The sequence below is a fragment of the Bombus pyrosoma genome, linkage group LG13 (assembly GCF_014825855.1).
Source record: "Bombus pyrosoma isolate SC7728 linkage group LG13, ASM1482585v1, whole genome shotgun sequence".
In the NCBI taxonomy this organism is placed as follows: Eukaryota; Metazoa; Arthropoda; class Insecta; order Hymenoptera; family Apidae; genus Bombus; species Bombus pyrosoma.
The window spans coordinates 10,880,420-10,897,697 of NC_057782.1; the positions used below are offsets into that span (position 1 = coordinate 10,880,420).

Sequence of the window (17,278 nt, forward strand, 5' to 3'; positions counted from 1 at the left end):
ACAGACGCACTCGAGGAATTGGAATAAAACTCCAGAGAAATGATATTTCTTTTTTCGTTCTCCTCTTGTTTCCTTAATTTCAACCTGCAGCCGATTAACATACCAGAGCCTTTCACCTTTTCTGTTTTCATCTTCCTCCGCTTTCAGAACTCCTTTTGTATTTCGAGTGAGAAACTTCAGACTTTCGGATTATTCTCCAAAGATGTCCACAATGTCGTTGATCTTCGGGCAAACTTGGTACGCAATTCGACTCGTTTTAAAAGCCCGCAATCTCTGTAGCATCTTCGGAAATGTGGAACAGAGTGTCCCGTACTCGTCCGTTTAAACGCATCTCCTTCTCGCTTCTTTCGGCCGTCCAGTCCATCTAACAACCCGATCGCAAGTGCTCGTCTCGAGCAGAGAAATTGGCGTTTCGCGTCATTTCGCGCGAAACAAGGGAAGCTGGAATTCCGTTTACCGTCGAACACGTCGTGGAGACGAGCGTTAAAGGAAAAGGGAAAACGTTCGAGCGAGAAGTCTTCAACGAGCAAGACAATGACGATTTGAACAATGCTCAAACTCGTAGAAGCTGCCAGTGATTACATAATCATAGCCTAGTAAACACGTACAATGAGAACGAATCGTTACGTGGATGCTTGGTGGTGGTGGTGGTGGTGGTGGTGGTGGTGGTGGTGGTGGTGGTGGTGGTGCTGCTGCTGCTACCGCCGCTCTCGCTGCCTCGTATCTGTCTTTCTCGTTCTACGCTGTTAGCTATAGTGTCTGCGGACGAAAAATCCGACATGGTACTCGTGGACGTTCTAATGCCGTGCCGTGGTCGGCGAGCTGAGAGGTTTTCATCGTAGGCTATCCACGCTCGTGGGAATCAGGGCTTTTTATCGGGCATAGTCCGCCCTCTCTTTCCCTCTTCCTCCATCGACATCGCCATCGCCATCCATCCTCCTTTATCGTCCTCCACCTTTCTCTCTCTATCCTTTTTTCTCACCTCTCTTTCTCTTACTCTTTCGTTCGCCCCTCCACCTCCGAACTCTCTTTTCATCTCTCCACTCTTCCTCTTTCTCCCAGCCTGGCTTTGTACACGATACAGACTTTCTGCGGTATTACGTGGGTATACAGGGTGTCCGATCTAACGACCCTTATCCGATTCTCGCGTTTTCCAAAACGATCCTTCGTCTTTTTTCTTTTCTCTTTTTCTTTTTTTCGAATATTCCCATCCCGTAGATACCGGTAGCAGCTCTGCTTTGTTCGTTTGTTTCGCTACGCCCGTCCTTTCTGACTTATCGCGCGTCCATCGTCTCTTTTTCCCCCTTTTCTCGTTTCGTTTCCTCGATTTCGTACGTGGAATCGTCCTCGGCTCGATGTTTGACGAATCACGGAACAGACGCTTTTATAGAAGAAGAACTTTTTCCAGCTGGATTTTTTGCCTCGCGCTACGTGGAATAATCTGCGCTGATGACGATTTTCTCTGTGTTTCGCGTTGCTCGACAGGTCGATTTATTTCGCAATTTATTTTTCGTGGAAACACCTAAAGACGCTTTAAATCTTTACGAGTGAAATTTTGCTCGCTTCTTTTAGGAGAAAGGCGGCTTATCGAATACAAGCCACGACGTTGCACGAGCCATAAAGCATTCGGAATGGTAAACGATGTAAACGCCAGGAACGAAGATTTTCAATAGAAACGAAATACCGTACAAGTTAATTGAACATCGACGCCATCGAGCCGAATCCATGCGTTCGCGAGACACCCCGTATAAACGTCAGGTCACAGGCTTCTTCCTCTTTCTCATTCGCGAACGCCACTTTAGATCCGCTGTTCTCTTTCTCTCTGTCATCTCGCGACCGTTTCCTTTCCCCGCATCACAGCAGCGCAGCCGTCATCGGTATTAGCTTTAGTTCGAAACTAACTCCTCCGCAGAAAAAATCTCAACAGACGCGACTCGTCTCGACTCGGTTTCCACTACTTTTCCATTGCCATGCCACCGCGAAACGAAGAGAGCGAAGAAAGGAAGGCTCGTGCCACTTATCCAGCGCGTACCATCGAGACTCCTATGCGCGAGCTCACGGTTTTACGACGGAATCTGTTTATCGCTGGAAAAGAACCGCTCCTCGGCGTGTGTTCACGTGAAATTGAACGTCGAGTGGCACTTCGTCGAGCGTCGAATACACGCAGGAAACGGGAAATTTTTCAAGACCAGGGAGAAAACTTTCCTTTTTCTCTACCAGATTGTACACGTCTGTCGATTTGTTCTTTCCCTTTCATTTTTCTCAACCCCTTTCTTCCTGCCATGTATTTTGTTTTTTCTTGCTGTACCCGAGTCTGCTCGAAACGTTTTCCACGAACGTAATGGCGCGCGCACGGACGATAGGCGATAATGATAATAGGAAAGCTTTTTTTCAAGCTTCGGAAAGATTCAAAGAAATTTGTCATTTACGAAGGCTATGCCGCTGACGGAAGAATAACGTGAAAGGCCAAACAACGTTTGTCGTAAAGAGACTTCTTCGATCGAAAGGTTTCTTTAGGCCGGTTCAGGATCTGCTCTGCTATCGACTTTTAGAGAAGGGAAGAGAAGCGATTCTTTTAATTGCGACTCGGTAACGATACTTCGCCCCGGTCGCTCGTTCCCATTCGATCCTTCGCGTACAGGCGCGTAGAGAATGATTTCAATCACCGCGTGCTACGCGCATCCCTCTCACAATTTACACTCTTCGGCCTTCCGAACCGCTCCAGATCCGATTTTGCCGAACCACCGATCGTTTGTCCTATTGCCTTCCTTTCCTTTCCCTTTTTTTCCCCCCTTGATTTCCATAGAGACTTTGAAAATTCTATGTTATAATTCCGCTTTACCGTCCGAAGAGTCTTAATTTCTCGGAGATAATGTTCGCGGAAAACGTCGTTTCCGACACGCGAAAGCTGTAATATCGGAATTCTAATTGGAGAGGCTAATATTTAAGTTCGGCTCGAATACGTATCTCCCTTATCTCCAGTGTTACGCGATCGTAGGGTAGTTCGGGAGAAACCGAGAAAATCAGAAACCAAACTTTCCAAGCGTTTTCAGGTCGTTGGCTCGCGGTTCGTTCTCGTTCCATTAGCATCCGAAAAGTGAGGAGAGCGCGTTCGAGATCGTCGAGAAAGATGAAAGAGGAAGTCTGTTGTTTGAATAAAGGAAAGAATTATTGTAATCATGGTTTGTCATGCCGGTCATGATAACCTCGGTTTTCTCGTGGAGCCCTTTGCTCGTGCCACGACTATGTGACCGAAATCAGCGGTTACGATCGTTTCTTCCTGTAAAATTCAACCGCTGCGGGTAAACGTTCCCATATCTGGCCATCTTCCTTTTACTATCTTTTGCCCCCTCTTGTTCGGTCTCTTCTTTTTCGGCTGGTAGGTAAACACAGCTTGCTGCTCGACGAATATTTGTACGTAGGTTGCATTTTAATTAAGAAGCGATGCCATCTCAACGAAGATTTGGCCAAGCCCGACGGTTTTAAGGCGAACTATGGGGGAATAAAGTTTACAAGTTAAGACTCCCCGGAAAGAAAGTTGCTCCGCGTTTTGTGAACGAGTTACGCGTCGCGCCGTCCCAGTCATACGCAGATATTTTAACTTTTTATGTCGGGAAATTGTTTCGTACGCCAAGCCGCTGAACTTTTATCCTCGCGAAGCACAATAATTTTCCCCCCGGTAAAAGGGGTCTTTGCGTGGTCGACCAATTTTCTTTCGTTTGTTTCATTCGCTCTGTAAGCGTCTCTTGGAAAGCGAAAATAGTCGTACGATATCTTGACAAACTCCCGCTTCGCAAATAACTCTTTAACGTAACGTTGATTTTGTTATAAAGGTATTAGCGATACGAAAGAGTAGAAAGAAAGTAATTCGGATCAAAGAATAGAAATATAAACGATTCTTGTCTGTATAAATACGAATTCGAGATTTCTGGTTGGCGAGATATTTCACCGATGTTTACGAACGTTTAGAGTCTAACAAGGCAATAGAGAAAAACAAAGGAAGGAGAATCACGACAATGACATCAATGGTGGCAGCGGTAGTGGCGAAGGATGCAAAAGCAACGGAGCGTCGAAACCACAAACTCGTGCGATTCGATAGCCGTAACCTTCCGGAAATATATTAAAACAGGATGTTGGCCCCGCTTCCTCTCGAATTACGAAGTACGTGCGTCGCTATTCTCGTTCCCCCGATATTACCTCTACGAGCTTCCGTCAATTTTTATTTTTATCATCGACTTTCGGTCTATTCGGTTCGAACGGAGGCGCGTCTAGCGCATAAATCTCATTTTCCTTCCTATTTCTTTTATTTCTTATCTTAACTGCTTATTAGTTAATATTTTCAAACTTTATGCACATTCTATGCTCTGAGCTACACGTGGTACTGGCGTTTCATTCGATCGAACCTTGGCACGTAGAACGCAGCTCAGCGTTCGTTCGGTGAGCGAGCGTTAAATTTGCACGATCCTTCTTCGTCCCTTGCACCCCTTTCGTTTTTTCCTCAGTTTCCTGTGCGATCCTTTAGCGTATAAGGCTTCTTACGCGTATCGTGCGATCATTGTTATCGATAGGGACGAAGGTGCAAAAGAATCCGGGAGACGAGCACCGACGCGACGCGTTTGCGGTATTCCTTTACGATCGCTCCACCGTATAATCTTATCTGTCGGGGGATCGATCGATTTTACCAAAAGCGAACAAGACAGGAGGAGATCGAGAGAGCCGAGTCACTCGAAGGACATTCGATAGCGGTTTCAGAGGGATGACAGCATGGTTCTGAAGCCTGGTTTCTGAAATAACTGCCGAACAACTGCCTTCGTGTAGGACTTTTCTTACGCTTATCTTCCTTGCCTCATCCGTCCGTGTATGTAATTCGATGCTGATTCCACAACCGATTCCGCTTGATCTTCTCGTGGCAGAGCGAACAAATTCTCCCTCCCGGGTACTCATAATCGTGTACTCTGGTCAAATATTTAACGTTTAAAGAAAGAGTTTGAATAAAGCTTCTGAAACAATCGTTTAAACGATAAAATCGAGAGGCGATTATTTACGGCGATGAAGCTGAGCAATTATTATTTTTCAGCTGCTGGAAAGTTATTAACGTTCGTCGGTAAAAGAAATACTATACTAACTATAAAATATCGTCAGGGCGATATTTTATAGTTCGTACAATGAGAAGCTTCGAAGGCAACTCGCAGAAAGGAACGTAACCGCGTGGAACTCGTGGAAATCGTTTTATACGAAACAACCACGCGATCCATCGGTGTTCGGAAGCAATCGCTAGTCCGCGCGGCAGGGGAGGAAACGCGATTTCCGCGAAGCAAACGAATTCCGTGCACGTTGAACGCTACATACAAAACTTTGCAAATGTATTTGCTGAATTTAATTTAACGCGATGTTTTCGTTCGAGCTTACGAGAGGATGCGGATCCGCGAAAAATGATGTCAGTGCGCGGTAACGCACAATCGGCCGTTTACACGATTCTCTTATTTTAATGCTGCGTAGGTAAACCTGGATCGTCGCTGACGTTTCTTCCTACAAAGAGACGGAATTTTTATTTCTATGGAAAAATGTTTGGAGGATCGGAAAGGGTTGAGAACAATCGGATGACTTCAAAATGAACTCTTTGTTCTAAACGCGCGTCTTGCGATTCGATTATCTTGTAGCTGGCTTTAATATCGCCTAGAAGACCGGCAGGCCGTTTCTCCAGCGAGCTCATCGTGTGGGACGTTAGTCGACGTAAAACCTGAAACTTTCTCTTAATAACTCGTAACATAAATACACGCTGGCCGGCCGGTACCGGATAGAGTGAAAACTGCCGCGTAGCGGCCTGTAAGAAGAGCATAATTTACACCCCCGTAGAAAACCGGGCTGGCTGCTTAACGCCGCGTCGTCCTTTTTTTTCCCCCTTCGCTAACCCTCTTTTTCTTTCGCTTTCGCAGACTCTCCCATTGCGTGCAGGAAATTTATTCGAAAATATCCGGTGAATTATTTTTCTCTTAAGCCCGTTCCCGTTGGAAATTAGAATGAAGTTACCGCGAGAGAAACTTCTCGACTCTCAGCCCTTACACGCGCGCACACACGCGCTCGTCCACCATTCTCCCCCTTCCTATTCCCTTCGTGGTATTTCACGTAACTGGTCGGGAGGTGGTGCTAGTGTGGTAGAAAAATTTCCACCAGGCGGCAAACGACGAAGCGGAGCCGAAATCTAAATCCGTACGCTTCTCTAACGGCTCGTTTGTCATCGGAAAATTTCCGAGAGGGAGACGTTTGCGGGTAATCCCCCGTGGGAGGTGCACGAGGGGATAATAGAACGTTGTTCCGAAAGAAACAGCTGGAACAGAGAACCGGCTGTCTGCCCGATTCGCTGCTTAAAGACGACGATTCCATTCGATCGAAACGACTTTTTCGCAAAACTTACGCGGTGAGCGGCGACGAAACGGCCTTCGAACCTTCGTTCCTTCTTCCGCTCAGTCGCCTTCCAGACTCTTTCTTCGTCTTTCCGTATCGCGTTTGCGCCAGTCGGCCAACTTGAAGCGAAAATGGAAATTCAAGGGTGGAAAGGACGGAAGTTGAAGGAAGGCGCGGGGTGACTACCGGAACGAGGCGAGAGTGAGAGATAAGTGGGAATACAGTTTACGCGGGGAATGGCAAGTGCTTAAAATTTACACGTTAGCCGGCGTTTTCGTTTTATCCTGTTGTCTTCTTATCTATCGTGGGCCGCGCATCTAAACGGGAAATAGTGGACGTATCGTTGTCTCGTCGCCACGTTTAAACGTAACGCGTGTTACGTCCACGATTTCCGTTACGGTATAACAAACGGAGTTTCCTTCTCGCCGGGCAAAAACACGAAATCTGCTTAAGAAACCCGAGACTCGTCCCTTCGGTATCCTGCCGCATTATTGTGGCTGGTCGTTTTGTTGCTTGCGAGTCGGGCGTTTTTTAACTTGAGCACGTTACCCAGCGGTTTATAGCACGATCGTGCAGACCGAGATGAGCATTTTGGATTCGTGAACGAAATGACGATTCGATCGAACCGCTCGTTCCATAGATGGCTGTTACCTTGGCGATTAAAAGTCTGTGCAAGCGCGGTAGCCGGTAAATCGCCGTTCGTTATTGTGGCTAGATTCCAATGGGCTAGTACCCTGAATATTAATTAAATCAGATGTCCGATTAAATTCAAAATCTTTGCGTTCACGCCGTTAATAATAAACAACACAGCTTCGATCTTGAAAAAGATGCAGCCTGTATTTTATAATATAATATAACGTATTATATTGTACGTTGTACAATAATATATATATATATATATATATATAGGTAATATAGCAAACTACGTGTGGTTCTGCTTATGATTTCCATTAGTACCAGTGGATTACGTATTCATAGATACTACGTCGAATCCCTGTCAAATTATGCATGCTATTATGGAATAGAATTTCAAACTTTTTACTCAACGACTTACTTCGGTAGTTGCTAACAGTTTGATTAAAACTTTCGGCCGTTTCTTTTCTGGTTATAGATACGAATAATTGGCATTCCTATCTATGAATATTCTCGGTTATTAGATTCGTTAAAGGTATTCGTTCTCTGTTCCTGCGAACAGATTTCGATGACGTAGAGAACGTCAGCGATGACGGTGACAATAGTAGCTCGAGCGCGCGTCTAATAGGTGGAAGTGGTAGTAGGCTTGACCCACTTCGATCGTGACAACAAAGAAAAAAAGTCTCGACGATTCCCCGGGGTCATGAGCCGCGGACGCGAGAAATTAAAACTCGTTCTTCCTCTTGGTTGCCTTAGTGGGCACGGTCTGCCAACAAAAGTCACATGTGCCTGCTGCGTGATTCCCCTCGTACACGAGGCTCTCGTTTCTTCTTCCTTTAAATCCCATCTGCGTCCAATTTTCCTGTTTCTTCGAAGACGCGGCCGGTTAACACCGGTACCGGGGCTTCTTCGCCTCGTGGAGAAGCTCGCGTCATTGAGATCTTGCGACAGCCTATTACGTCCGGGCCTGATTAGTCCAACGGCACACTGCCTTTCCTTTTTTAATCGTACGCCTGGTGTTTCGCGAGATTTATACGGTGTGAAAAATACGCTAAGAAAATTCCTGGTGCCATTTTCGGTTATTTTCCGCGATTCGTATGCAAGTACACGTTTTGGTATTTTTTCGTCTTATTTAGATGTGTCAACAGTGTCCTTTAAGTTTCACTGTTCTTTCAAAATCCTTGCAAACACAAAAGGGGGAAAAAGGCAATCTGAATTAAAGATCCATATAACGGCAAGAGATCAAATAGTCGAAGCGGCAACTATCAAGAATCAACGTACCCATTTACATCGAAGAGCGTTCGATGAATTATTGAAACGATAGATTTGAAGACGAAGAAAAAGAAAGGGAAAGAGTAGGAGGAGGAGGAGGAGGAGGAGGAGGAGGAGAAGAAGGAAAATGTGGAACAAGAACGTCTCGTCGTTCGTTCGTTTCCCATGACGATATCGTCGGGCAATTAGATTTAGTGCTTCTTGCTCGTACTCCATTTTCTTTTGTCTCTGCATTCTAGAATTCTTCTTTTCTCTGGCATCCTTGTACACGCACACGGATGGAAAGAATGCTCACGCGACCGAACGAAAGGGCGCACAGTTTCGTTTATTCTCATTGAAACTTTCCAAGCACATCCCCATTTGTCTCCTCGCATTCTTTCGTCTCCTCTTTTTCTTCCGCCCTCCTCTCTACCTCTCTACACCCCTTTTCCCCACTTCCGCCATCGCTTGTACCTTTTTTCCATGTAACGATGAATCTCGGATTGTTATCAAGCTACGAGGGCTCTTTAATTTTTCGCTCGAAACGCTGTTAATTTTAAGCTCGAAACCTTCGCGTACAAAGAACCTATTTTTTCGTTATTTCTATGGTCATATTTGAAACTGGTAGCAAAATTCTAGAAATTCACCTTTCATAACGATACACAGTTTCTCTGAAGACCATGGAATAATAAGCTTTTTAGCTTTGTTATCGAAGATGGTACTTTCGATGCGCTTCTTGGTCTTTCAAACAGCGGATAATTTTTATAATAAATTATAATGTAATAAATAAATAACGCGAAAATAAAAATTAGTCTCGTTAAATTCTTAGATCGACGTCTTGATTAATTCGAAAGATACGACTGGAACAAGATCATAGTTCGCGGTAAAAACACGCCGTCGATAATAGCTTAAGATATTTATCATATTTAACGACTTGCCATACTGTCTTTGAGAGATTGACAGATCAATACGCGCTTTCAAACACATCATTCTGTTACCTCGAGCACTGACACAACAATAACCTATCGATAACTGATCCTAATTCGCTCGAAAAGGACGATAATAACGGTGTCTCGAAGCTCCTATATCAGTTTTCGTAAGCTACACCATTGAATACAAGTATCAAACGAACTTTATATCCATCTAAACCGAATAGCAGTTATTCGAACGGATAATCAACCATAATGGAATTACATACTACCGAGCACGATCCAGCGTGAATAATTTACAGGATCTTTAATACCGTCATGGATCGCTGATGGGCTGATGTAATAAATTAAATTAGAAGCAGACACTACGGGGATTCACGCCTATGCCACGCCTCCGTGACACGAGACGCTAACATATATAAATCACGGGAAAACGATGATTTATGTTCCGACGACGGTCGTTAAAAATGCCTTGGGAAAGTAGCGTGTCCTCTTTGAAACTCGAGGAGGTCGATAAATCTCGTCCAGCTCGTACTACATAAGTGTAATTACGAAGCACATAAATTTTTATACCGTTAAGAGCTTGTTTCAGACATCATTCGCGCCTCTCTACGAACAGTCTATGAGATAATCGATTAAACGAAGAACATTTACTAGGTGTAAATTTTGTCGCAAAAAGATCGATGAATATATGAAAGAAAATAGAACTTTCCTTCGTCGACGAATCTTATACAGCATATAGAACGAAGAAGCAGAATTCGATAAAGATCGACTGAGAAAAAATTGCGTATCGTTAGTATTTAATGGATTAAACCGGATTCGTCCCTAGATACGTCATTCGTTTCTTCACTTTCGATATTTCTATTTCGTTACGCCGCTTAACGCACCCTCAAGTAATCGCTCTACCATCGAAGGAAACAATTTGTCTTTTATCTTGCAACAGCGTAATTTGTACGATCTGTTTGACGCTGTTCGATTAATTCCACGATTTTTAATCCGTTTTCGTTCCCCTTCGGTAGTATCGAAAGTTCCATAGTTCACCCTTTGTTTAATGGCCGTGTATTCAGACTCCTTTTGGACGCTTTTGGAAGCTACGCGTGCGTTAAACGGTCACGCGCAAGTCCCATACATATTAAACGATCGTGTAATTACGAATGTTTGCTTAAACCCTTCCGTGCTGATGCCGGTGGCGCTGCTACTGACCCCCTTTTCACTAGTTTTCTCCTTGTTCGTCTTTTTTCCGGCTTTCCGTCACATTTCGTATATATATATATATATATCCAAACAAACACCTCACGGCGCGGCGTCTGGTTATGGACAAAGGCAACTAGATAAAGTGGCAATCAAGTCATTCCAGAGCATCTAACGTGACGCTTTTAACCGTGTATACGTTCTTTTCCCTATTGCCATTTTTGTCTTCCCATTCCATCTTTCCTTTGCCTTTGTTTCGTTGCAAATTTCTATACAATATACAGTATAAGGCACGCCAAACTCAGATTCAAGTCTATTTACGACATACTCGAAAACACAAACGCTCTCTTTTATTTTTCTATTTTTGTCTCACCTTTCTCCTCTCCGTTTTGACGTTTATTCTTTCCTCTCGTCATTTTGCTGTCATTCAGACTCTCCTCCTGATTCACCCTGATCCCCGTTCGTTCACGCAAACACGCATCCACGCATACCAAATGAAAGCGCACTCTGTCTCCCTTCGTTCGCTGGCACGTTCATAATCGCTCTCGTCATCGCATGATTCCGGCTGCATTACTTCGAAGAAAGACCGCTTTCACAAACGCTGCCAAACTGCCTGCGGTCGTTAGCCTTTATGATGCACGGGGCTCAACAATTCGGCGTCTATCGATCGACCATAGCTTCGTTTCTTCCCGATCGCCGACGTTGTCGCCGACCTCGGCCGAGGCGAAACTCAATTTTATGACCACTGCTCGTCAAATCGATTAATACGATAAATTCCTAACAAATATTTGGGTAGCATAAAGATAACGATAATCTATCGCACGTTGCTATTCAGAGACGATTGTTCGTCTCGTAACAGGTAAGAAGAAATGAATTGCCGTTTCGCGTTAACTCTCAACTGGTACCGTTGGATTATAGGCGACCATCACGATTTCTATCAGATTCGTTTTTCATTAGTTAGTAGCTAAAGTTAGGCTTTCGTAGCTAAAATTCCTGTTACGCCACGTGGCTATCCAGAGGCCGTTATTCCTAACCGTCGCTCGTGGCATCGCAGTATCGCGAGCGAACAGTCTCAAGTAGCTCAACACATACAATGTAACGGCCAACATCAAACAAAGCGAGTTCGAGAAACGTCGATTCGGTTCGTTATTTCAAATATTCATAAGGTGACACGCGTGATCGGTGGTATGACCCGAGCATGGTGGGGATCGTCTCCCATGAAAAACAAAAAGGCCCATCGAAGGGCAATCAGTATCGATCGAGGATCCAAATTATAAACACTAACGTCTTCAACGAATTATAAGTCGTCCAAATTCAAAACACATTGTAAGGTCGAGTCGAATCATTACACCAAATTCACTGTATCATCTGTCTAATAATTTGTGGCGCATCACTATCCTGTTGTTTATATCTATATATATTATCAAATATATAATTTTAGTTAACTCTGTTAATTCAGTGTTAATTTCAACTAATCACCTCTGTCATCTTAACAGACACAGAGGAACGACTAATTCGCGGCGTCGATTTTCTGAATCGTAGCGAGAATTTACGCCTCCCGCTGACGCGCTTCCCTCGCGATCGCGTCTCTCCGCGAACGGTCGTAACAATTCCGTATTTCTAATTTGCCGAATTTTCATGATTTAGAATGTTATATAACCCGTGAAGAAGAGACAGGTTTTTCAAGTTAATAAAAACATCGAACGTATTAGTTTCTCTATAGAATTTCACGAACGTAATTTTATATGATCCTTATTAGTACGCGTGAGAAGATATTAGTACGGAGGTGATGTAAAGTGTGCCAATTACACAAGATACGGTTGGATCGAATCTCCTACCATGTTACACGTAATCGGAAACAAGCTGGCTTGGATCTTTTTACACCATCAATTACACAATTCGATTCACTCGCGTGTTATTAATATTATTATTCCATATGCGCAAGTTTTCTCCCATCTTTTGGATTTCTCTATTGGAACAGCACCAGAGTAACCATAGAACGAAGGCAACGATCAATCGAACAATCGATTGTTACGATCGGTAAAAAGAGTTTCCATTCGAGTTTCAAGCGGCTTCGATCGAACTGAACGACGAATCGTACCGGATCGAGGAAACGAATCTTTGGTTCGGTCGAGGGAATCCTCCAGGTGGAAAGCAGCTTATTGACGCGTGCATTTGCAACTGGAGACACTCAGGTGTTGCGGCCACGACGAACCAGCGACCGTGCGTGGCTGTGCGGATGGTACAGGCCGACAGAAAGGAGCCAAGCCAAGAAGGAAGACGTCGATGTAATGGTGAAACTATCTTGGGTTTATGCTCCGGTCACTGACATCCAACCGTAACGCTATACTCTCCGCTGCTGGACACCGAGTTTGCCCTCTGACAAACTGCGTCTGCAGATGGCGGATCTCTCTTTCGTGCTACCATCTTCCAGGCTGCCACGGACACCAAATAGCCATCAGATATATATCTCTGTATACATAGAAAAATACAAACTTCCTGAAATCCGGTGGGTGCGTGGAAATTGAACCACTCTATCTCTTCGGACTGGAGCATGGAATCGGCGCGGTTTGACCTTAACGGATAGCGCAACGGAAGAGTAGGAACACGCAAGACCGATAAAACCTTTATGACGTGAACGCTTGGCAAATTAGAGTTATACGGTGACTCACCAAATTATTTCAATACCTGCTACAAAAACGTCTTACGAATACGTTATGCGCGTAGTACACAACATTTTGAAATTTCATTAGCATTGCGATGAGTCGCGATTATGTTCATAATGGTTATTTATGAATGTCTTTTTCTGTTCCAAGAAGCATTTAGTGACAATCCGATTTCCGCGAATAACAGGCCGTAAATATCGAACGAATACGAGAGATAGAAATCGCTATATATAATAATAATAATAATAATAATAATAATAATAATATATATATACATATACATATAAGTATGGTCGTCCCAGAATTTTAAATAAAATTTCTATCTTCTCTAAACCCGGTGTGAAGATGTTTTATCAAATGTTCAAACTCTGAAGTTGCAACGTAAATTGCTAATTACTTTCCCGTGGAAATTCCCATCGTCGCGAAAGTGGAAGATTAATAACCATCGATTAATTTGAAATTAGATTGATCTTTAACAGGCTTTCGGATACATTTAAGTTGCTGTTAGGCGCACTTATATGGGTGGCTGTTACTACGGCACAGCATAAACTGTGGTAATCGGTTTAGGGGCCCTCGCTCACGGTCGATCAGGTATTTAGCAAAGTGTATGTAACGATGGGATTACGTATGATTCTGACACACGAGAAACAGAACAGTTACAATGTTTTTACATCGTCTTATCGAAAAGAAGCGTTTGTTGAAAATCTGGTTACTCCAAGCTGCTGACTCGTTAGATTTTACAATCGAACGCTCGACCAAGAATAAAAGTTGCAATTGATTTCAATTGGAAAAGACATAGAAAGACTAAACTCTTCGTAAACTTCGTAGCTATTTCCAGCGATAACGCGGTAATACCACGATCAAACATTCGGACCACCGTTTTATCGATCATCGAGTTCACCGTTTCAAACACAATGAACTCCTTAAAAAAGTCTTAAAAACGATTAGAGTCCGTTCTGCTAGAATCCGTTCGTTGACCCCGTCACCCTATGAATTATTTGCGGCCTGAATGGAATCTATTGGTAAATATCACGCGTCTTTTCAATTCTGTTTCAGCCGAACCACGAACAATGGAGATTCGAGTGTCGTCTCTCGAGGCAAAGGGAGAAAGAGCGAATAGTAGGATGAAACATGGTACGGTCTTGATTCCTTGGCTGCCACTGCTGAGTGCGGAGCTTCGCAGAGTTCTCTCCGCGCTCTTCACTTCTTTCTTTCCCTTCGATTCTCTCCTTCACTATCCGACAGCCTATTTTTCCGCAACTTCTGATGGCTCTCGAGGTCCCTGTCTTACCGGTAACTCATTCCCTCGGATCTGCTACTCTCTCGATGAACAATCTCTGCGCCTCTATTTTCCAGTGTCCTCGTGGCGGCGCTATTGCGTAAAATCGGAGAAGAGGCAGCGCGTTCCTCGCCCGGAGCAACGTGACAACGGAAAGAAGAAACACTCGAGCATGTCCCAGCAGTGTAAAATTCGAACGTTACGGTCGGGCCTGACTCTTTGCTCTGCCCGTACTTTTCCTTCTGGGTGAGCAAAGTTTCAGGTGTGTCCGTGACAGTCTATCGTCGCAGCCTGTGATTTCTTTCCTCGGCCTATGGATCCATCGTAGTCGATGCAACGAATAACGAACAATAACGATCTTCGGTCGAGCGTTGACATTGAAAAACTGCCATCGGCTGGAAAACGTCCAAACTATTCTAGAAAAGAGTCGATTTACGAGGGTAAGCAGGGCGAAGTGCGCGATAAATACCTAGGTGGAAATCAAGCATCCTCGACAGTACTCTTACGCCTGAAATTTGCTTTTTACCTGGCCCTCGTGCTCTCTTACTTTGAGAAAATAAAGGTGAGCAAAGTTTCAGGTGTGTGAGTGCGTTGGAATCAACAAGTAAACTCGAATGGTAAGACCTTAGAATAAAATTCGGAATCGCGCTGCTTCCATGGATCTCTTGTGGACAAAAATTGAAATCGTATCAAAAGGAGAAATTACATTCGCCCAATTTTCATTACATCGGAAACACGTTTAAGGAAATTATTATACATGTATATTATATTTGTGAACCATGAAATAGAGATTTTCTCCTAATCACAAATTTATTTCTTTTGACAATTTGAGAATTTCAATGCTACGATAAACGACTCGGAAGAAAGCTAACCTTGTGGAATAAAAAGCTTCGTCAATGTCGTAAACGATGCGTCTAAGAGTAAGTCTAAAATTAGCAATGAAATTAGGCAGGCTTTGGAAACACTAATAAATCAACTGAAGCGTTACGATCTGGTTTCCGTCACTGTCAGGCTTCCTCCTATATATGTAAATCAATAACCAACTGGTTTAAAGCCGATGTGGTTGAGAGAATCCAATTTCACACATTTAAACTTTTATATTTAAGATTAAGATATTCCATCACGTGTAAATAACGAGTCTTTAATTCGTTCATTCTTGTACGTGAAAACCAAGCAGATATTGTACGATAAAAAGTAACTGAAAGAAATATTAAAAAATTAAGAGAACAATCTGTCCAAATTATTTAAGTTGTAATAATATCCCTAACTTTGTATCCTGAAAACGGTTAATGCTTACATCTGTACACGCGCGAATCCCGTTCCTAACATTTTCATGAAATAAATATAAAAATTATTTATCACAAACGAACCAATTACGGTACGCGAAAGTAAAGATGTAGATGAGTAAATTAAAATTTGTGAACCCTACTCGAATTAAGTTATCACCATCCGCTACTCAAGAACCGATTACCAAACGAATTGCTTATCCAATAATATTTAATCGTCTTCGGTAAAGTAATAGCGACAAGGGACAACGATAATCCCACGAATTATTTCCATTTAAATGCGAGTTTACCCCAGGCAGTTAATTCATCAAAAGCGTCCCATCACCGAAGGGGGAGCGCGCAAGAAGTTATTAGCACTTTTAGGTTTATGCTCGGCCTTTAACTTTCACCGTTCAAAATTAGAAAAGCAACGAATCATAGTCGCGAAGGACGAATTTTAGAATTTTAGAATTATATTATATATAGAATTATATTATAAATCGCGTTTTTAACGATTATTATAGCAAGGTATTACATCGATACCGCTATTATACTAACGATAACTTGGCAAGTTCGTTATTACCAAAAGTTTCTATCATACCGGCGCTAATAATATTGCAGGCATCGAGCTTAAACTGTTAACACGTCGACCAGCCGGTATCGTGCATTCGAAATGTATTATTCGCGATAAGAACAAGCCGAATTATCGTGCTTTGTACAAGAACCAGACATTGAATAAGTTGTATGTGTGTGTGTGTTATCTGCTTACGTTCTTTATTACACTTTTTCAACGGCGTAGATTAATTGGAAAAGTTGCTATCCGATAGTTGAATTCTTTCTCCCGACAACGTTCGCCGCGAATGAACAAGGGAAATTATTTCTATGCCGTAAATGAACACGGAACGTAAAAATAATGGTATTTGACAAGATATAAGAAGTATGTTAGTTTTCGAAAGAAACACTTAAGTACAAAACGATATCGCCTCCTTCTCCTACAAACGTATTGAAACCCGAATAATAGATATTTATTCACTGGCGACTATTCGTTTTCTATTTTTTTACGGCTTTAGCGTCAAACCGCGTTCCCATTCGTACTCACGTTCGTGAATTAAACGTATGGCGTATGGAGATAAACGCTTAACCCAGGGTCGGACAATGCAATTCGACGTAAACGGATCCTCATACGTGATTCCTACGAAAACATACATGTTTTTATTCGTTTGTCAAACGCAACCCGTGGAAAACAAAGCTATAGGTGGTAATCGATGCGGATGCGCGTACATACGTAGTTGTGGATAGAATGATTATAGATTGTCGTGGAAATAGAGACGATCACGGTCGTAACCGGAGAAATAACGCCACAGGTCGATCTTCGTAAGAGAGGAATTAGTTTAAAATTCTGTTTAGGTTAACATCTCGGGGATTGGGAAAAACTATAGTGATCGGTCGTTGCGTAGGTGATTGGTGAAACGACAAACCTGAAGCGAATATACAGAAGTAACGTGGTAAGCTTTGCGCAATATCTTGTCAGGACAGAATGGATATCTCTTGCGCAATATCTATAAATAAACTAGTCCATAGACAGACCATAATAACGAACCTTTGCATTGCACGGGACAGGAATAATAAATCTCCTTTTAGATTGGCAAATTTGCAACA

General features: G+C 43.1%; 1 protein-coding gene and 1 long non-coding RNA gene across 4 annotated transcripts in view; one reads left to right on the forward strand and one right to left on the reverse strand.

Annotated features, from left to right (window-relative positions):
- LOC122574455 overlaps window positions 1-16,799 on the forward strand; it is a 58,713-nt gene extending 41,914 nt beyond the window's left edge. The window contains exons 4-5 of one of the 2 annotated variants that reach the window (XR_006319065.1): window positions 14,132-14,368; window positions 14,432-16,799. This is a non-coding gene — a long non-coding RNA (uncharacterized LOC122574455). The remainder of the gene's footprint in view (window positions 1-14,131; window positions 14,369-14,431) is intronic. The other variant, XR_006319064.1, reaches the window with a different exon arrangement.
- Window positions 1-17,278, reverse strand: part of LOC122574448 (spermidine synthase) — a 189,949-nt gene that overhangs the window by 171,419 nt on the left and 1,252 nt on the right. The window lies entirely within an intron of this gene.